This window comes from Dama dama, chromosome 30 (genome assembly GCF_033118175.1).
Source record: "Dama dama isolate Ldn47 chromosome 30, ASM3311817v1, whole genome shotgun sequence".
Classification (NCBI taxonomy): Eukaryota; Metazoa; Chordata; class Mammalia; order Artiodactyla; family Cervidae; genus Dama; species Dama dama.
In genome coordinates this window covers 25,622,554-25,644,658 of record NC_083710.1, presented here as the reverse complement: position 1 = coordinate 25,644,658, position 22,105 = coordinate 25,622,554, and the positions used below count along the sequence as shown (strand labels likewise).

The 22,105-nt window shown below is 42.6% G+C and overlaps 1 protein-coding gene across 1 annotated transcript in view; it reads right to left on the bottom strand.

The window, feature by feature from the left end:
- The window catches only part of FOXO1 (forkhead box O1), a 91,200-nt gene that overhangs the window by 39,907 nt on the left and 29,188 nt on the right, over positions 1–22,105 (bottom strand). The window lies entirely within an intron of this gene.

Here is a 22,105-nt window from a genome sequence, read left to right as displayed (position 1 = left end):
TAGGGAAGGGGAATGACTTGCTGGGGGAACAGAGTGAGCAAAATAACTAGGAGGGAGGAGAATGCCCTGGAGCATGAAAGCGGAGACTGGTAGAGGAGTTTGTAGGAAGGAAGTTGGAAAGGTGGGCCTATTGGATGGTGGGTGGCCTTGGATGCCAATAGAGAGTGTGCAAGTGTTTGAAGGGGCGATTGATGTAATTAATGATAAAACTAAAGTGACATGTCAAGGAATCTGATGTCACAGGTTGCCCAGAGGCGAGTGAAGGAGGAGGAAACTGGAGGCAGTAAGCCCAGTGTGGGGACCCAGGTACGAGATGGTAATGACCACAGCGGAGGGGAGCGAGGAGACAGTCCAAGGGAGCTTCCGCTGTGGAGGCTGGAGTTGATGGGAGGAGTTTTCTCCATGGCTCCAGGATGAGACTTCTTTCAGTCCAGTGAGTGCTAGGTGCTACTCAAACAATAAAGAAGTCAGGAGGGGAAACCAGCTTTAGGGAGGAAAACACCCTAGGTTTAAGGCCACTTGGTCACACAGCTGGCTGACAAATGCGACTAAAGCTCAGGAGGAAAGATCCTAAGATGTCGTGTAGGAGGTGATCAACAAGAGAGCAAGAATTAAATGCTGTCCAGAAACCACGAGTTTGAATCAAGGCAGCTGAAGCCAATGAGAAGAGAGGACCACCACAAACAGTGTGAGTACAGGACGGCACCCTGGGGAAGACTCACAGCAAAGAGGAAAAAGGAGTGTGCAAAACAAGGACAGCAACAGGGCAGGGGTAGTATAAAAACCTGAAAGATGGTTAGAATATATTTAGCAGCAATTACCACAACAACACTGCATTTAAAGACTCTTTTTCTCAAGTATTTGTTGTTGTTCAGTTGTGTCCGACTCTTTGCAACCCCATGGACGGCAGCAGGCCAGGCTTCCCTGTCCTTCACCATCTCCCAGAGTTTCTCAGGTATAACCACTGTAAATCCTGAAACCAGATTCTCTAAGAAAACGCAAGGTGATTCAGAAGCTTCATTAACTCTTTCTAGCATCTTCAAGGTATTACTTTGCAAATTACTGTCTGGGTATGCTAAACTTAGTAAATTACTGTTTGGGTGAACTAAATAGTAGCCTAGCGCTCTGAAAGAGTTAATGGGGCTTTCAAACTGTCTAATTTACTCCTGAGGTGCTCGTCACACTTAGAACTCTAACTCCGACTTACATATCACCAAGGATGATTAAATCCACTAAAAAACTGGGCATTCGCATTTCAGTCCAAATTGAAGCTAACAGATTTTTTTATTTAGGCTTCCTAGTCATCATAACAACCAAAGTTCAGATGATTAACAACCAAATAGTGGTCTTTCATCAAGAAAATCCACTACAAATAAAAGCTGAAAAGCGACAGGAAAACAGAAAAACGCAGATCAATGTCTGCAAGGTGATGGTGTGTGGAAGCAGGAGCCAAAGGTGGGTCTGGTCTGGGTATATTAAAATCAACCCACAGGCATGGGTCACAGCTCACTGCCCCCGCCTTCCTTCTCTGCACTCATCTTCCCCCTTTCACCAGATGAAAACTGCTAAATCTGTTTGTTAAAGCCCAGTCTTTCGGAAATAGTAAGTTAAAATTCCTAAGAGCAGGTTTGTTTCTTTCTCTAAATGATGACAATAGATAACATAAAAGGAAGAATTCAGCTTTGGATCTAAAGCTTAATTTTTATCTGCTCAAATCACTTTCAGTTATGTTGCTAATGACAGCATTTTATGTTATTCACTGAATGAACTTACTTTATTAATCAGAAGCAAGTTAGCAAGTTTATAGATAGCATTAAGCAGAGATTTTTTAAAGATATTGCATGGAAAAGAAAAGCGGAGTATTACTAAAACATTGTTTTCTTTCATTAAAGAAATATGGCTCTTTTCCCTATTCTTTCAAATGTCTTTTATGATGTTTTTTTAAATTATAAATACAAAGTCGAATTACTTCACATCAAGTCTTCAAGCAAATCTGAACAAATCAATCTTTTGAGCTGCCCAAACACACTGAACACTGACACTTCACTAAAATGTGATTCTGAAATTCCCATTAAAATTCGCAGTGGTTGGATGGCTATTTTGTCAGACTGTCACTTTTTGGCACATGTTTTCAAAGCTGTTATTCTTGCTTTGCTATATAGAGCAATAACTAGTCATATCTTTATAAAAACACAGTTTTATCATTAACATCTTCATTTGAAAACTAGCTTGAAACAGAAGTATCACCAAAGACCCTCAGTTCAGACCAGTTATGAAATCTGAAATTAGTACCATGCTTTCAATTATTAGAGATTTTAAAGAAACAAGGTAATTGGAACCCTATAGAGGTACATATATTACTGTAATATATGTAATATACAAAATTTCATTATATGGCTCTCAGAGCACACAGAACAACAACACAGACCTTAGCAAAAAAGTTCTGTCCCATCATGGTAGGAACAAAGTAAATAAAGTTTTTTCAAACTTTTTTTTTTAAAAATTAAGTGCAAATCAAATGACCGACCTATGCCTCAAGTACAGGCAGGTTCGCTTCCTCTCTCAAACTCTCTGAAGATGAACCCGAGCAAAGGAACAGAGCCATGCACAGTCAAGGGACGGTGAGTCTCACACACTCTCTGGCACTGGTCATCTGCAAAGCCCTAAGCCTGCTGCACACAGAGGAATTTTCATAAGGAGTAGGTATGCGAGAGAAATAAAAGCTTTCAAAGGAAATCTGAAAAGCCTTCCTTCTCCTTCTCCCCAGTCTACCTCTTGAAGGACAAATAAAGAAAAACAATTTTTAACTTTTCAAAGCATAAAATTCATTAACACAGATCCCTAAGAGATTAAATGTGGAGGATGGGGGACAATGTATAACCAATGTCAAGTGTAAAAGAGAATGAAGTCCATACAAGCAATACAAACAATTATTTCAAACACCAAAGGAGTGAAAGTCACTCAGTCGTGTCCAACTCTTTGGGACCCCATACAGTTCATGGAGTTCTCCAGGCCAGAACACTGGAGTGAGTAGCCTTTCCCTTCTCCAGGGAATCTTCCCGGGATTGAACCCAGGTCTCCTGCATTGCAGGCGGATTCTTTACCGGCACCACTGGGAGAGACGTGCTAAATTTCGTGCTAAGTCTATTCAGTGGTGTCCAACTCTTTGCAACCCTATGGACTGTAGCCCGTCAGGCTCCTCTGTCCATGGGGTTCTCCAGGCAAGAATACTGGAGTGGGTAGCCATTCCCTTCTCCAGGGGATCTTTCCAGCCCAGGGGCCAAACCCACATCTCCTGAGGCTCCTGCATTGCAGTAGGATTCTTTACCGCTGAGTCACTAGGGAAGCAATGGAGAGACTTACCTTCAATCACTAATAGAACTTTTTTAATGCCATTGTTTTTCTAACAAAATCTTTGAATTCCGGGGGGGGGGGGGGGGGGGGGGGTACAACTTGTTTTAATTTCATCCTAAACAGTACATTCCATCTAGCAAGCATCATTTATTTACACAGCCCCTAACACACCACCTTTGGCTACTAATTGGCAATCAATCCTTTTTCAGGATTTGTACCAGAGATTCGGGAGTAGATTAACAATCTATTCTTTTCAGTTGACACAAGTAAAGATGAACCCAAATGCAAAAACAAAACCAAAAAACCATACTATGAAGCTCACCTACTCGATGAGCAGATCTTCTTTCTACACCTTACTCACACTACCATAAAACTGGTACAGAGGTCAAGGTCCCAGGCTAGAGGCAGTTCTGTGTGGGATGAGTAAGGGATGAATGTGAACACTCCACCCACAAGTACCCAGCACACGCTCACCCACACACTGCCTCAGTCACTCAGTAGCTACACCACTGTTAGGGCTTTTTCCCTAGTTTTAACTGAAGGCATTGGCAATAATCCTTCAAGTCTCTTTCAAAGTCTTACCACGCCTGGGCCTTTTATTTGCATTTCAGACTTTTCCTAGCACATTCCTTTTTTTTTTTTTTTTTTAATAAATGGGTTCAGCAATTAACCCACAAATTAATTGTATTTCCGTACGCTAACAGTAAACATGCAGAAACCAAAAATTTAAACACAATACCATTTATAATAGTTCCAAAGAAAATGAATTATTATATACACACTTAACAAAATTCACTCAGGATTTGTTTTTGCTGAAAATTACAAAATGCTGATAAAAGTAGCACATTCCTGAGATGATCTATCATTCCAACACAAGGTAATGAAGAAAAGCAAAAGATATCCCTAACAATGTGGCTTTTGGTGGTCAAAGTTTTTAATACCACAGGTTAAAATACATTTGTCACCCAATACAATCCCAGATCAAAACCAGAGTTGGCCAATTAATTTTTAAAAGGGAACATTAAAGTGCACAATTTGTTAAAATTGATATACAGGCCTTAAACATTAAGCTTAAAATAAATACATGCAGATGTGCGAGGTGAGGCAAAATCTTTCCTTTGAGACAGTCCCCATCTTCCTTATAAACCCACAATACACTGTCACCAAAGGTTTACAACACTGATTTCTTTAAAGTGGCTTCCCTCATGGCTCAGATGGTAAAGAACCTGCCTGCAATGTGGAAGACCTGGGTTTGATCCCTGGGTTGGGAAGATCCCCTGGAGAAGGGCATGGCAACAGACTCCAGTATTCTTGCCTGGAGAATCCAATGGACAGAGGAGCCTGGTGGGCTACAGTCCGTGGGGTCACAAAGAGTCGGACATGACTGAGTGACTAAGCACAGCAAAGTGGCGGAATCTACCAGACCACTGCAGAGCAATCTAACTACAGAATTCTTCATGCTTTCCCCCTTATTTTTCATAGGGTCTGACCATACCTGATTTATCAGCAATTTATTTCCAAAGTACCCAACTCAGTTTTCCTAAAGATGATTATTTCAATTCATATTTAAAGGATTCATTTAATGTTTAACTACTTTTATTATTAATTGGGAAAGTGATACAACAACATAAACATGTCTGATAAAACACTAATGAGTTTCAAGAAAAATGAGACCAAGCTGGTATACTAGAGGGCAGCATGAGCAGCCAGAGGAAGGGTATATTTCACGAGGGAATGGAGAGCACGGGTTCACGCGTGTGTTGCTCAAGCACCAGTTGACCACGAGGCCTGCTCCTGCATATGCTGGCATTACCACCAAATTGCACACGTTTTTTTGTGCATCCAACTCTTTGCGGACCCACAGGCTGTAGCCTTCCAGGCTCCCCTATCCCTGAGATTCTCCAGGCAAAGATACTGAAGTGAGTTGCCATTTCCTTGCACTTCAGAGAGGATCTTTCCAACCTAGGGGTCGAATCCCCGTCTCCTGCATTGGCAGGCAGATTCTTTACCACTGAGCCACCAGGGAATTCCCCTGTCACCAAAGTGGACCACAGACATTTATCTGCCAGATAGGGGTAAAGACAGGGAAGAATATGGGTTTTTTTTTTAAGGCTCAATATATGCTGAATATGACTGAATTAATCTGAAATGTTTCACTTCCATTAAAAAAAAAAAATACTTGCCACCCAAGAAGCACTAATATTAACAGATTAAATGTGTAAGAGTTGAATGTTACTTGTTCCTACAAGTCCATCTTCTGGAAAATCTGAATAGTGATACTATATATGTATGTGCATGTATGTACATGCTAATTAATGTGCACATACGGCTGCATGTAACTCAATTATCTCACAATTAGCTTGGTGCCAGGTAATTTTTTTTTTTAACTCTCCTGGAGTTGACATCCATGGTATGGTCTTTAGGGAGCTCTCGTGGCACAGTTCTCTTCCTTCATGCTGTCTGTATTAGAACTGACTCAGCGCCCTTTAGCCCAGCGTCACCCTGGGACTAGGCAAGACGTGCCAGCGTGGACGAAAGACGACAGATACACACTCAATGCTGCAGACACTGACGGGGAATGCCACTTAATCACCGCCAGCCTTCCTCTGCTGGAAACGTTCTTCTTCAGAAATGTCCTAACAGGCAATGTGGCTCTACACCACACAGCTCTGTATTCACTCACATACTTGTAAATATCACTATCATCCCTAAAAACTGGCCTATGTAGAACAAAAAGCCACCTACTACCAGGTTAAGATGTGATCCCCGCCCCCTCCCGGACAGAAACCCAAAGTGTATTTACTTAAGAGAGCAAAACAGCTGTATGTTAACTCTTTCTTTCTAAAATCCAGCTGGTTCCTATTGGATGCGAACACTTTCTCCTGGTTCTTAAGCTGCTTCAGGAATGCAGTTTCTGCTATGAATAATCACATTTATTAAACACCATAGAAACTGAAGCCTCTGTTTCCAAAATTTAAAAACTGCTAAGTATTTCTTTATTTATTCAAAAAAAAAAAAAAAACTGGGTTGTAATGTTCTATGTCACTTACTCCAGAAAAGTATGATTCTTTTTTAAACAAGACTTAGCATTTTTAAAAAACTTTGAAATGGACATGCTGAATCTGTAACAGTAAAGGAACTGACATTCCCAAGAAAAATAAGTATGCTCAGTTATATCAAAGTCCTTTTAATACAATTTAAACAGACAAAATTGGTAACTCAAAATTTCCAACAGTAATTAATATATATTTTTCTTGATAAACTATAATTCAGTCCTTATTTTTAATAAGCAAAACCACACACTATAGGGAAAAAAGTCAATACTGAATGAAAGCCAGTTACTGGTATATGACTACAGGAGCAAATAACTAAATAGAAAAATAAAACTCTTAATAACATGTGATCATATCACGTTATTCCTTGATCAAGTGGTTATTTTCCAGGATAATTCCAGTCTGTTCTCAGATGCTCAGACACAAATCCAAGCAATCGTAACTGGCACTTAAAAAAATTAATTAACAGCATTATTGTCAGCAATAATACGTATGAAATAGTCCCTTCTCAACAGCTCTTGACTCTCAATTACAAATGACGGGGACAGGACAAGGCCCCCACTTTGGCATGATCTCCAGGAACCCACCTCCAGCTACACGGCACTTCCCAATTCCCTTAACATACAGGCTCTCCCCCACCAACAGCCCCGTGTTCAGGCCGCTCCCCGCCCCCCGCCCCCCGCCACCTCCTCCCTGCTTGGCCCAGAAGCGGGGTCAGACTGCTGAAATTCAACCCGCACTTCTTCTCGGGCGTGGGCCATACTCCTCCTGGCGCTTCCAACCCCTGAAGCCCCAGTCTTCCCTGTCACATTTCTCTCGGGTCACTTGCCCTTAACACCTGTGCCGTCAGTAGTTATCTAAGCCCTGACCAGGTGTGACCTCTTAAGGCAGAAGTTGTATCATCATTGGCTTCACAAGGCGAAGGAATAATACCCCTGGTGCTCCATGGAGGGGCAGGCTGGCAAAACCAACCAACCAGTGTGTGGAAGAACGCCGCGAGTTACACCAACTGTGCTGTCAACACGAACCACTCAGAGATGCCTCTTACTATCAGCTGACAAGTACTTAAGGCTAGCAAGTATGAGCCTAATAATCTAGATGTACGTGGACCAAGCAATAAAAACATCCACAAATTGGAGACAACATCGAAAGACATTCTGACTCGACGCTGTGGTGGAATTTTCTGAAAGGCATGTTCTGCTTAACCAACACACCGTGAGAACAGCTCTTCTTCCAGGTGTAAGGCGGTGAGATGGAGCACACCTTAAAAACTGAAGATCAAAGAACAGCCATTACTATAGTGAACAAGGTGTTTTCAAACACCCCAAGGAGACGTTTTAACCAAACTGCGGTGGTATCAGCCTTCAACCCTGAGACTCCACCACACCCATCCTGTCACCTGAAGCTACTATCTAGCCTACAACAGCTGATTTCTAGGCTGGGCGACACTTCAAAAGCAGTACACCAGCTCCTATCAGCAGAGAAGAAGGTTTTCATCGATTGCACATCATGTTCTCTATTTCTTGGAAGGACGGCGGGATGAGGCGGGGTGCCAGCAGGGGTGGAGGAAGACAGTGCAGGCAGATGTCCCAGGAGACTCTCCCATCAGGTGGCCCCTGCCCCTGCAGCCTCCCCACCCACGAAACTTCCTCACGGCCACTCCTAGGCCCACTTTCTATAAAAGCCCATCTGCTCACATCCCTGACCCTGCTTCAAACCCCCCTGGCTTCCTTTTTCCACCAGATAAGGATCAAGTTCATGTAAGCCTCTCAGACCTGACCCCGCCTGCCTTTGCAGCCTTGTTTCACCCTGAATCTCCCTTCAGACTTTCTACTTGGACTCCAAAATGTACTGTGTCCTTTCATGCTTCCCGGAGGCTCTCAAGAGAAAGCGCTTATGTTCCTCCCCAGGGACAGCTCCCTCTCCCTTCTGACTGGAGGAAGGGCACCGCTCTCTCCTGTTTTCTTGGCCTGCACCCTGAGTGCTTTGCAAAATGCACGACGACAGAATAAGGAGTCCAAGAGTACGTGACGTCTGAGCACTGGTGTGGTCCTAGGACCACGGTAACATTCCCAACGCCCTGAGGCGGGCAACTGTCCATCCTAGTCATACAAAGGAGCACCAGAAAGCCTGTGCTCTCTTCTCAAAGACACTTTTAGGCTACCCCTCACTAATTTCCCATTTGAGACGTCTTTCCTCCATCCATTTGTTTCGAATGTGCGCTACTACAGGGGAGGCACTGCACCAGACACTACAAAGGAATGAATGGATGAAGGACAGACAGACAGAAAAGGCACTGTCTCCACTCTCAGGGAACTGAGTGCCTCCCGGGGGATTCTATAACCCCTCAGCACAGCAGTCAGTAACTATTTCACATTTTTACCACAGTACACATAGACAGTAAGCCTCTACACATTCAGTGCCTTTATTCTTATCCACTATTTAACCTCCTTTCCCTACTAAAGTCACCCTCTTACGCTCGGATGTTTCCCAAGTTTTACACCCTTATGACACATGGCAACATAAAGGTGGACTGGAGGTGCCAATAAATGAAACCTGCAGTTATAGACAGGGAATGAAATCTCAATTCTAGTGGTGCAGAGAACTACAGGGACTTGCCCAACATCTTCATTTTACAGAACAAGCGGCCCAAGACAGGAGACAAATTACCCAACTGCCTGGGGTCTTCCAACAGATTACAGCTAAACCTGACTTAGAATCGAGACTTCCTGTCTCAGCTCCATTCTTTTTCCCTCAACCGACAGTAACATGTCCCCTGTGATACGTTAGATTCAGACCACAGTCACAGGAAAAGCTGAACTGGTGTTTCTTGGAGGCAGAGGAAAGGACAAAAGCCAGAGGCAACCAAGTAGCACCAAAGAATCTGCCTTCAGCTGCCAGCATTATTCGAATTTGTGGTAGACAGAATCACTGGTCCCAATTGCTCCAATGTGGTTACTCTCATGGCCCCTTGCTCAAGTGTTCGTCTCTACTCCTTGATTTCAGGCTTGGCCGTGTGGCTTATTTTAGCCAGCAGGGGCAAGGAATGAACTTGTGAAGTAAGGCTCCCCTCTTGTGCATCTGACATCATCCCAAGAAGAATTTACCCCAGACAGTCACTTACCTGCCAGCCGGGGCCCCAGAGTGAGCAGCAGAGTGAGCTGCCCAAGACAACTTCACACAGGTGAGTGAGATGCAGAACAATACATGCTTACCGGTGGACAGCTCTGAGATGTCTGGGTGGTTTGTTACGCAGTGAAAGCTGACTGATACAATGTCTTATTCATCCTCAAGCCAAAAATGCTTACTTCTGGTTATCTGTCACTGTTGCATCCCCTCAGAGTATCCGCATGCTGTCAATGTAGAAACTGATTTTACTCTCTTTTACTTCCATTTTGCTAATTTCTTGAGACCATCTCTTATTTGAATTATCTTCAGAAAAGAATCTTGTATCCAAATTAAAGTGTTATCTCCGAGTGCTTCACTGATTCTTGTGATAGGTATTATGTAAGTGGAAGAAAAATGTATCCTTTCAGCACAATCTCATGACATGCCTTGTCTCCCTTTAAAGCAGTAAGATTTGTCACGATCACTATTAATTTAATAAAACGTAATTTTCAGCTCATTGATAGATCCTACAGAGAGATGGGACAGGAATACATGTATCTTTTGGTGCAGGTACTAAAAAAAATTTCAAGGCTGCTTTAAAGCCCTCACCCGGAATAAATGCTAAAAACACCAACTTAAAAATATATATGTATTTTTTAAAGGTCCTCTAAATCAGGGTAACATTAAACAATGACATTCAATGTAAATGTCCTTTGATTTAGCCATTTTCTGATTTCAGCACATACCCTGATGTTATTAAAACTACTCCAATTTCATTATCATTTGTAATTTTTGAAGCTCAGTAGACTTGAAATAGAATTACATTTGGATGACAAAAGCCATTATGCAAGAGAGTCATCTGGAGGGTAGAACACCACACTGGGAATCTAGGAATCTACAGCTTATTTCCTCTTCTGCTTGCCATGACAAGGTTAATTTGTTTCCTCTACTCTTTTTACTGTCCTGCAAAATGAAAAGGATATTATTTCTTCTGAAAGGACATAATTTCCACTTTATGTATACACATATAACATGTGTAATATATTCACATACTACGTATGCACAGTATTACACACCTGGAATACAGACAGAACTGTTGTGAGCCCACTGACGGGACACCACAGGTGTGAGGGTGTCTACCTTTGACTGTCAAAGCACTTGATGCTCTTAGGAAAGAGAAGGCTAGTTTGTCCATGTTGGACTGCAGAGAGTTAACTAGAATTTGACCAGGAAGCCAAAACTAAACATTCCTTCTTGTTCTGGAACCAACACCAGTAGAACAGCACTATCTTCAAGGAAGACTGGATTTGTATATATCAATCTGATGTCTAAGGACAGCCTGCAGGAGAGAAAAAAAAATCCTCAAGGGTTCTTAACCTGGAGCCTATGGATAGAATTCACGGGATTTAGGAAAACTTAGGTGGGGGCGGAGCGGGGGCAGGGGAGAGACATACATTTTGATATTTACTAACCAATCATTGAAATTTAGCATTTCTTTCAATTATGGAAAGAGCAGTGCAACACAGTATTAGCAGTACCTGTGACTGTGACACCAATGGAAATAGATCTGTCAAAAATTCAAAAGACTTTTTTTTACTTGTGATGAGTAATTACCTAAAAATTATGGTGCCTTGCCACTAAATCCTGTTATTTTAATGTATTGATAAAGAAGCACATGTCTTAACGAGTGACAATTCTGATAACTGTATTTGCTATAACTGGTTTTCTTTGCCATCACATGCATTGCATCCACCTACCACATCCCTCACTCCCTAGTCTTCATGCACGAAGGAGCCCAGGGCAGGGAGGAAGACAAGCACTCTGGGGAGGAGAGAGGAGATAACGACCTATATATGTGTCTATAGCAGCGAAATTAAAAAATGGTAATTATGATGAGGCATCTGTCTGTTTGGCACCATCTAAAACCGGCAAGCAATAATTGTACAACAAGGGGGTGTTTAGTGTGTGAGGTTTAGGACATTGTGCCAGAAAACCTGAAGCGTCCAAGTTGTAAAACACTGTAATAAGCAGGTAATCCTAGGCCCAGCGTCCCAAGTTTCTGCCCTAACCTGTTCCTTATGATTATGATTTTAAAACATCCCCGTGTCAGCAGGTTCACTGTGAGTCAGACCTGAAATAATAAATGGCTTATTTTCCATCCTGATGGAGGAAATACATCACGGCTCATTGTGGCTCACTTAACAGGCTGTTTTTACAGGAAAATGTAAAAATAACTAAGTCATTCTGCCTGACCACTGTTAACTTTTTTAATTAACAAAGCTCTTTACTACATCCACTTTAAAAAGAAAAAGCATGTTTTCAATATAAGTTGCAAAAACAATACCTCACAAACATCTAGAAGGAAAAATAACATAAACATTCAGAAAGAAAATAAGTTTTTGACTAACAAATACCCCGGTGGGCCAAGACAACCAATCAGATGCATTCACTTCATCAAGATAAAGTGTTGCTTATTTAAACTGTCAACCACGTGATAATGCTATTAAATGACAGTCAAAATCTCTCACCACCATTTGCTAAGACTGCCAGGTTTTCGAAAACTACATTTATTTATACACAAATATAGAGACACATTCCAGAACCCAAAGTCTCAGCCATTGCACCCTCTCAACTAGAAGCTGATGGAAAGGTGACATCGTCACCAAAGATGAATGCTTCTTCAATGACATCTATGCTGCAAGCAGACTGCCAAACCCATCATGTCTGTGGATAAAGTAACTACAGTGAGTGAGCAGTATGTTCTACGAACAATGAGCTGATTTTGTCCTGCATTTCAACACTTTCTGTGTGACCTTACAGAGTTCTAGAGACCACTGATGCCACCGCTTCAGAATGTCATCTTGTTTGCTACCCAAAACTCTGCAAGAGTAGTTCAGTACATTTGGGGGAAGAAGAAAAAAAGACATTGTCACTGCAGCCAACATGAGGTACAAACAGTGTGTATTTCAGGATCTGACCAAATGAATGAGAATTACATATGAAGTACTCGTAACACATCTGAAGACAAAATGAATTCACAGCTCTGCTGACTTATTACAAGGAGAGCGTTAACTTTCATTCCATCTCCTTGAAATGGTGCTGAGAGGCAGAAAAACCTGTTGGGAGCTCCCACTGACTTACCTGCCCATTCCCTTCTCACCTGTGTCCCTGAGCAGGGATGGGGGAGTGGGGAAAGAAGGCATGAAGGCAAAGAGCAGAAGCTTCATTTCAGCATGTTGTTGATCCCAATTTCAAATAAGAGTTTTATTAATAAAAGGCAGAAACTCTACATACAGTCCATCACAAGCCCTTCCGTCACTCTCCTCCCATCACAGCTGTAGTGTTATCAACAATTTAAAGAAAAAAAAAAAATCCTAAGAACTAAGGGTCTAGCTTTTGCCCTGCCTTCTGCAGCAATTACCAAGGGCAGGGTCCTTAGGTTTTATAGAGGCTTAGCGGGAAAAAAGCCTTGCGTTCAGACACTCCAATTCTCCCTGTTCTGTTTATTAGCTGTCTCACTGCAGAGACTGATAAAATCTGGCTTCACCACCTCTCCCACGGGGTCCCGTAAAGTTCACATGGGATAGACCATGGCAGGCACACAGCATGTCACACACTCAAATATCAAGAAATCACGCCATTTACCAGGGGAAAAATGTTACACAGGCTCCATGAATCTGTAAAATAAAGTATCAGGATGATACCTAAGGTTTTCAAACTTCAGGGAAAAATAAGAGAAGGGGTTTTTTTTTTTTTTTTTTCTTTTTTTGACCACACCGTGTGGCTTGTGGGATCTTAATTCCCCAACCAAAAACTGAACCTGGGCCCTCAGCAGTGAAAGCTCAGAGTCCTAACCACTGGACCGCCAGGGAACTCCCCAGAAGGAATTCTTGATAGATGTATCTGCTGTGTTACACATACACACACAAACAAGTGCAAGCATACTTAACAAAATGCCTTTCAAAAAGAAGGCTGACCCTACAATTTCTACAGCCAAGAATTGTTAAACTCCCAGGCACAAAATTTCTTGTTCATTTTAAGTCAATTCCATGACTGGTTTATCAACCAGTCTAGAATTTTAATGTCAACTTTTTAAAAAAGAAAATGACCCATAGACTCTGCTTTCCCTTTTCCCATATTCCTTTTATCATAAACATAAAGGCGAAGAACTAAACTTCTGCTAGCCACAATTTTCACAAACCTCCTATATGATCTCAAGCATTTGAACCTTGAGATCTTGCCTAAAAAGAACATTTAATGGGAATAAACTCTTATTTCCCCACCAGGATTATTACTAGGTCAATGAAACACAGCCAAGTATAAGAGTCCTCTTCTGGGGGACGGGGGGCCTGGGCATGTGTGTTGGGGGCAGGGTCTGTGTGCAGAACAGCTGTGAGAAGGAAGAGACAGCAAAAAGGTCAGTGGCCTGCCACCTCTCTCTTTCTGAGGCACACAAGGATGTGACATGCTGACATGTGGTTAGCAAGAGGCCTCTCCTCCCTTTATGATCTGCTTCTCTACCCCATCCCCAATCTAAATCAATTTTTATTTTCAGTTAAAAAAAAAAAAAAAACTTGCCACACACAGAGGGACTTTAAGTCTGAGACTGTAATCACATCAAAGTCTGGAACTTCAAAGATGCAGTTCCCACGGCAACAGCAGCTCGGCTCCCCTCTGCAGCGCGAGTGGTACTGTGCAGGCCTGCGTCTCTGATCGAAGACCCTGATGAGTGTGTGGGCAGCGGGGCCACGACACACGCACTGTGAATCTGGGTTTCCTGACCCTTGCTTGGCTGAGCTGAGGCGGGTGATTATGGGGCGTGAGCATCTGCATTTGAAACAGGTCCCCAAAGAGGAAGCACATTCAGGTCACTTGAACAAACACGAGCGCGAGTCACACCAGAACCATCTGACGGCCTGCCCCTTCTGTAGTACAGTCTTCCGGTCCCGTGACCAGGACCGATGCGACAGCTTTGACAGCATTTAAAGTTGGACCCTCATGGCTTGTACCATGAAATGGCTCGTTTTTCTAAGAGTCTTGACAGACAGAAGGGAAAGTAAATCAAGTAAAATCAGAAGGAGAAAAAAAACTAGCATGTGACCCAGCCATCTGAACTACTCGTGGTTACCTTGCCTCTACCAAGCAACATAGTGGTTTCCAAAGGTATTTTCCAGCAATTCTACTTCCTGATTTCAGTAGCCACTGTTTCAGGAATAAGAACAAAATTCAACACAGAGGCAAATGTTGGAAAAGCCCCAGGGAACTGACTCGGCCCAGTGGTTATGGGCAAGTTCACCCGGCCATGCCAAGATGCTTCCCAAAGCCCAAGTGTTTGCTGTAGGCTTGGTCCCCATCTGAGTTTAGGCGGGTTCCATCTCCTTTGGTGGCTGGAAATTTTGAGGCCAGATACATTCAACTACCAGGAAATGACACGAGATAAATCCACTTTAGGAAGGCAAGAGCACTGATGGGAATATGACCCTCTGTTTTACAGCATGATCCTGCAATGTGATGGCACCGCACTTGGTTCATCTGAAAATGATACCCAGGAAGTAGCCTAAGTCACTCAAGGTCACTGAAACTGTAAAAGACCTGTAAAAGACCAGTCAGTCTGGTCCACCTCATTTTGCAAACAGAAAACTAAGGGACAGAGGCGACACATCTTCAGGAAGAGGGCTTTCTTCCTGAGAGCGAGGCTAGACGATCTTTGGTGTTGCGCTGTCCGTGGGGGACACACAGGCCCTGGGCCCTGCAGAGGGAGGAGGGCAGGCGCCGCAGCGCTCCTCTTACCTGGTGGCCAGCCTCCCAACCACCTCGACCATTCGGAAAGCGTTTCTACTATTCAAGCAACTGTGAGTCAGAGAAGCCAGGGCAGAAGGAAAAGGACGGCAGTACTAAGCCACAGGGCACAGAGACCATCTGAGACCCTCATCCAGCACCTGCTGGGTCTAAATAACTTCAGTATAAAATAAGGTCAGTTATTTAGCACACTCTATTATCCAGGTTCTCCTGAGGCCTCACTCGATCCTATGTAGAGGACCATTTTCAAGGAGCTGGGGGACCAAAGAATGCACAGCTGAGAAGAGGTGCTTCAGTAGCCCCGGAGGACACGAAGACACAGGCGGGAAGTGAAACAGTGGATGTTCCCAGTGACCACCCCAGTCACACAGTCAGGCAGAGAGCATATGGTGACATCAGAGGTAGAGGGAAAGTACGTTCCTACGGCAAATGGTTGCTGGGCACGGACACGTCCTGGGTTCAAAGGAACAAACAAAACACACAGGCGATGCTTGTCCTTGTGGAGCCTGGGCGCTGCAGGGGAGATGGACAGAGTAAACGCAGTGGGTCAGGTAGCAATAAATGCTATGAGGGAAAATAAAGTGGGGGTGGAGGCGGCTATAATTATCAGCAGAGTGGTCAGGAAAGGTCACACGGAAAAGGTGGCATCTGAGCAAAGGAGGCGAGGTGAAGGAAATCAACTATTCAGACACTGGGAAGAGAGCGTTCCAAGCAGAGGGGAAGGACGGCACCAAGGCCCTGAGGCAGAAGGATGCCTGGCCTGCAGGAAGGTCAGTGTGACCAGAGGGACATGAAGGAGGAAATGAGTTCAGAGAAATGACTGGGGGTCAGGCTGGGGGAGGAACACTGGAGGAACCTGGGCTTGCACACTAGAGGGGTGGGGGGGTTTAAAAGAGGGGTTGTGAGCAGAGGACTACCCTGGGCCTGCTGGGAAGGGAAGCAAAGCAGAGCAATTCTCTGCTCACAAGCTCCCCCTGCCCAACCCCCCGGGGCTCCTTCCATGTGCAAGCCAAGGTTCCTACAGTGTTCCAGAAACCAGTAGGTGCCATGCCTGTCAAACTTACATTATCTGCATTTCTAGATATTCCATCCAGAGTAATTCAAGACTTAAGGACAGCAGAAGTACATGTACATATACCAACTCATAACAAACACTCTTCGCACTTCCAGTCTCCTGAGAGTGGTGTTTCATGCTACAGGATTAGATTTTGGTGGGTGACTTTCCTAAACTGGGTGATGAGGCAGAGAGAAGAGTGACTGTCATTTTATTGAAGAGCAGAGTGACAACTGAGAAACGAGCAGGAGCTTTAAAACCAAAAGCCTTGGAGACAGACAGACCTGGATTTGATTCCAGGCTGTCCTTTTCATTAACGATGTCATCTACCTAAAATAGCTAAGCCTTGATTTCCACTTGGAAGAAGGGGAACGGCAACATTACCTACCTTATATGGGTGGAATAAGAACTAGAATCGCACTCAGAATAAGTAGTGCTCAGGAAAATGCAGCTATCTCATTAGCTTGTCTTGATTTTTACTTCTACTGCCATTCCAGAAGTAGAAAGCAGTACAAAAACAGAGTTGGCTGCACTCCTTAAAGTCCTGAGAGATTGGTGGTTCTCTATATATGTGTGAGGCTCCTTAAAAGAGACTTGATGGATTAATAGTACTCTTTAGCATTATATAATTATTTGTATATAGTATTAAATATGATTTGTATAATTTCTCCTAATTAAAAGGCTTGGCATCTCTCTTATGTAATGGCCCATATTCCAGCAAAGATTTATCCTTCATTTTAAAATCTCAAACACACAACTGTGGTTAAGAGTTAGACTTACGGAAGGGATTTTTATTCAAAACAAAACCTTTGATTGAACTGGCTGAGTCTCAAAATGACACCCCGAGATAGCACTCCTTGGGGGATCCATGGCCAGGTCACCTATGGAGTTTCCTTCATTTTTGGCAGAAGGCAAATCTGCTTTTACCAAGTCCAAGATACGTAAACAAAAGTTATCAACCTTTCGTCAATTCCACATTAACTCTACTTTTCCCTAACCCATTTCCTCAACTGTGAATATGGTTAAATAGCAGGTAGTTACTTCAGGACTGCTGTGATGATTAAAGAAAGTAATTAAGTTGTATGCCAGGCAGAGTGATGAAAAACAAAAAGTGAGCTATTTGCTGTTATTACTAATATTACTCCTGTTTTTGTCCATTCTGCAAGAATTCCTAGAGCTGTAAGTAAGCATAGAGGAGGAAGGGAGTTCCTTGTCCAGATAGGCGACTCCTTGGGGCATTATCTACTTGGATGGTTAGAATCACAGATCCAAGTCTATGCCAATCATCTCTTAGGGCTCGAGTGGGCTAATGGTTAACACATTTATACAGTCAAATTCTCAGCTGAAAAAATACCTTTTATCAAGAATATCACTTAATCAAAACAAAACAACCTAATTTGCATTAATTTACCTTTCCACTAATCCTCCAATGAGAGAGTTAAAAAACAATAGGTAAAGGAGAAGAGGAACAATGGAAACGGGAAACTAACTGGCTTCTGAAAACTAACACAACCTTTATATTGAAATATATTTCCCCAACTATCAAAAATCTGACCATAAAACATTAACCCACTGGAAGACCACTCTATGAACACAGGCTTTCTTAAGTGGTACTGGGCATCATGTGGGACATTCATCCTTACTGGTGCTTACTTGTTAACAAAGCTTTTCTTACACCATGTGTATATCTATCGCACGATGAACCAGCAAACCCGCCAATGACAAGCAGCGAAATAAGATAAGTGAAAATCAACAGAAGAATTAATTTACACAGACAAATTAGAATGCTGGGCTAAAAAGTCAAGATAAAATTGAAAGTTCAACAGAGTTGTTAAAAAAAAAGACATGAGATAGGATATTCCTTATATGTGGAATCTGAAAAAATGGTACAGATGAGCTAGCTTATTTACAAAACACCAAACTAAAATAAATAAAACCCTGGTGGCCCAGTGGTTGAGACCCAAACTTTCACTGCTAAGGGTGCAGGTTCAATCCCTGGTCAGGGACCTAAAATCTCACAAGCCATGTGATATGTCCAAAGGATACATAATAAAATAAAAATTTTAAAACTGAGCCATTTATGTAAAAAACAAACTTATGGTTACTGGGGGGAAAGGTTTAAACTGGCTGATATACACACACTACTGTTTATAAGATAAACAATAAGGACCTCTGTATGGAACAAGAAATTCTACTCAATAACCTGTACTCACCAACCTAAAAAAGACTAGATACATGTGTACGTGTAACTGATTCACTTTGCTTTACACCAGAAACTAACACAACAGTGTAATCAACTATACTCCAGTACAAATTTTAAAAGATGTGAGAAACTGGGGGGAAATATGTTTGGAGGTAGTCAGAGAAATGTCTGCGGACTGTAGGCTTCAGACGAAGCAGCAGAGTGATACAGATCCTGAATAAGCTGTTAAAAGATATAACCTGCAGAAACAAAGTACAGTTTTCAGATCATAGGAAAGTCCCATGTGCTCAGAAGAGGCCATGTAACAGCTAGAGGACAGGTGAGCTCTTTATTATCACTTAAAATGCACACGAGAGTACCTGTCAAAAAGAGATCAGAGGCCAGTTCTGCAAACTCGGGTCAAAGAAGTCCTTACCTCTGGAGACAGAAAGGGACTAGGCGACCCTCTCCAGGAGATGTTGAGAGGGGATGCGACCCAGTCTCAGCTCTGAAATCATGCACCTGGTAACTGCTGCCGTATCACAGCCTGAGAGCACCATCAACAAGAAATAGATCAGTAATGTGATCAAAGCCATCAGCAGCTAATACTGCTGCTTTTAACACCAGACCACTCATTAAGCTCCTAAAACCACAAAGAAACGATGGACCTCAGGAGCTTCCCCAAAACTTACCAGAACCCACAGCAGTGCTTTGCTTTATAACATCTAAAATTGCACTGAAGAAGAACAATAGCCAAATACCACTTACCGGGTTTCTCCCACCCTATCCTACCACTGATAAACTTCTAGCACTGATTCATATTGTATTATGAGGATGGTACTCTGACTGAAGGAGAGGGTGGGTAACCATCTCGTTGTAAATTAAATGGGGGTTAGCCAGGCAAATGGCGGGAGGACACTGTGTATGAGTTTCAGTTCGGTTTAGTTGCTTGGTCGTGACTGACTCTTTGTGACCCCGTGGACTGCAGCACACCAGGCTCTCTGTCCATCACCAACTCCCAGAGCTTGCTCAAACTCATGCCCATCCAGTTGGTGATACCATCCAACCATCTCATCCTCTGTCGTCCCCTTCTCCTCCTGCCTTCAATCTTTGTCAGCATCAGGGACTTTTCCAATGAGTCAGTTCTTCACATCAGGTGGCCAAAGAACTGATAGCCCATTTGATAAAGAATCCGCCTGCAATGCAGGAGACCGTGGTTCGATTCCGAGGTCAGGAAGACCTGCTGAAGAAGGGATAGGCTACCCACTCTAGCATTCTTGGGCTTCCCCTGTGGCTCAGCTGGTAAAGAATCCGCCTGCAATGTGGGAGACTTGGATTTGATCCCTGGGTTGGGAAGATCCCCTGGAGAAGAGAATACCCACTCCAGTATTCTGGCCTAGAGAATCCCATGGACTCTATAGTCCATGGGTTCGCAAAGTGTGTATGAGTTTAATACTTTTTAAAACTTACCAACTCCACTGGAAATATTTTTTGGAATATTTTAAAGTGTATGGAATCACCCATTCTCCCAATCTCCTTGTAAACGTAAAAAGGAAGATATGATTACAACTTTCAGTGAGATTGTTTCAATAAAGGAAATAACTATCTCACTGAGTATGCCTAACAGTTTTTCATGTATATAACAAAGAATATTTCTGGCATTTCATTAGTTAGAAATTTTAATAATACCAGTATCAGCAGCAAATATTTGTGTCTATATTCTAAAGTCCCTTGCCAAACAATTATAAAACATGGATTTAAATGCTATTTGAAAAATAACAAAAAGTCTAGTAACAAAGGTTTTGATTGGATATATTTAAGTCAGAATTCATGAAAGTATTACTTATTGTGATAAAGTGGATTGTTAGCACAGACAAAATTGATTAAAGCTTTAATGCAATAGAATTACCACGGCGAACTGAAAGAAACACAAAACACAGTAAATTAATCCCACTTAAGCAAACAAACAAAAGGACTTCCCTGGTGGCTTAGAGGGTAAAGCATCTGCCCACAATGTGGGAGACCCGGGTTCGATCCCTGGGTCAGGAAGATCCCCTGGAGAAGGAAATGGCAACCCACTCCAGTCCTCTTGCTTGGAAAATCTCATGGATGGAGAAGCGTGATAGGCTACAGTCCATGGGGGTCACAAAGAGTCAGACACGACTGAGCAACTTCACTAAGCAAACAAAAGCGGGAGGGGGAATACAAGCATTGCCACAGACCATCATATACGTGGCATGTCGATAAACTCTTTATTACGACCTAGAACTAAGGTGACAAGGCACAAATGTACTTACGGTTAAGTACAAAATGTGTCATCTGAAGACTCTCACTCACAGGTCTCCTTCCTACTTATGCAAGATAAAATAAACGTGGCGTCAGCAATCTATACTGCTTGTAGTCCCCAGTGCTAACGGATCACTTCTCCAACAAACACAGCAAACTCTGACTACTGCTCAGTTAAGTATCCAGTTTCCCACCATTAATGCTCAGGATGGAAGAGTAGAAATCCAAGTGTGGCCTAACAGAGAATTTGAGTTTAGAACTGATGCTTCCAAACTGTGGTGCTAGAGAAGACTCTTGAGAGTCCCTTGGGTTGTGAGATGAAACCAGTCAATCCTAAAGGAAATCAACCCTCAATATTTATTGGAAGGACAGATGCTGAAGCTCCAAAACTCTGGCCACCTGATGCAAAGAGTCAACTCACTGGAAAAAACCCGGATGCTGGGAAAGATTGAGGACAAGAGGAAAAGGGGACGACGGAGGATGAGATGGTTAGATGGCCTCACCGACTCAATGGACAAAAATCTGAGCAAACTTCAGGAGAGAATGAAGGACAGAGAAGCCTGCTGCAGACCATGGGGTCACAAAGAGTTGGGCTCGACTTAGCAACTGAACAACAACATAATACTTAAATCTACATCAACTAAGGCTCAATTTAAAAGTCTAATTTTCCACAAAGAAAGAGAACATGGTTATATGATCTTGTGATAATTCCACATAAGGCAACTGCCTCTTTAAAATATTTTCGGTGCAAATTAAAGGAAAATACAGCTCATGATAGGTAATTATATGGGCACCAAACTTCCAACTACCATCTGAAGACAAGTCTTCACATGAACACCATCAAAAGCAATCCAGGACATGAGAGATTATCATCTCTATTTTAGAGATGTGGAAACAAACATGAGTGTCTAAATGACAAACGTGACCAAGGACCAGGGCGAAAAGCTTTTTCCATCTTTATTACTCTTTATTTTAAAACCTAAGACTATTTTAGAAAATACCTGGTTCTACGTGTTCTATTCAGATATAATAATAGAAAAATCTTAGCCAGTAGATAGTCCAATAGCAAGATGCATTTTAAACAAATCACACCCTTAAAACATTGTAAAAACTCTGAAGAAAATGATATTTCCAAGTCTCCTGACAAAGGAACCAAGGAAAATCACTGATTTTAGGCATTACCACAGACTAATGTAAGTGATAAACATTTTACCAAATGGAAAACCTAACAGTTTCTAAAGCTGTCCTGTCAGGGAGAGATGATCTGCC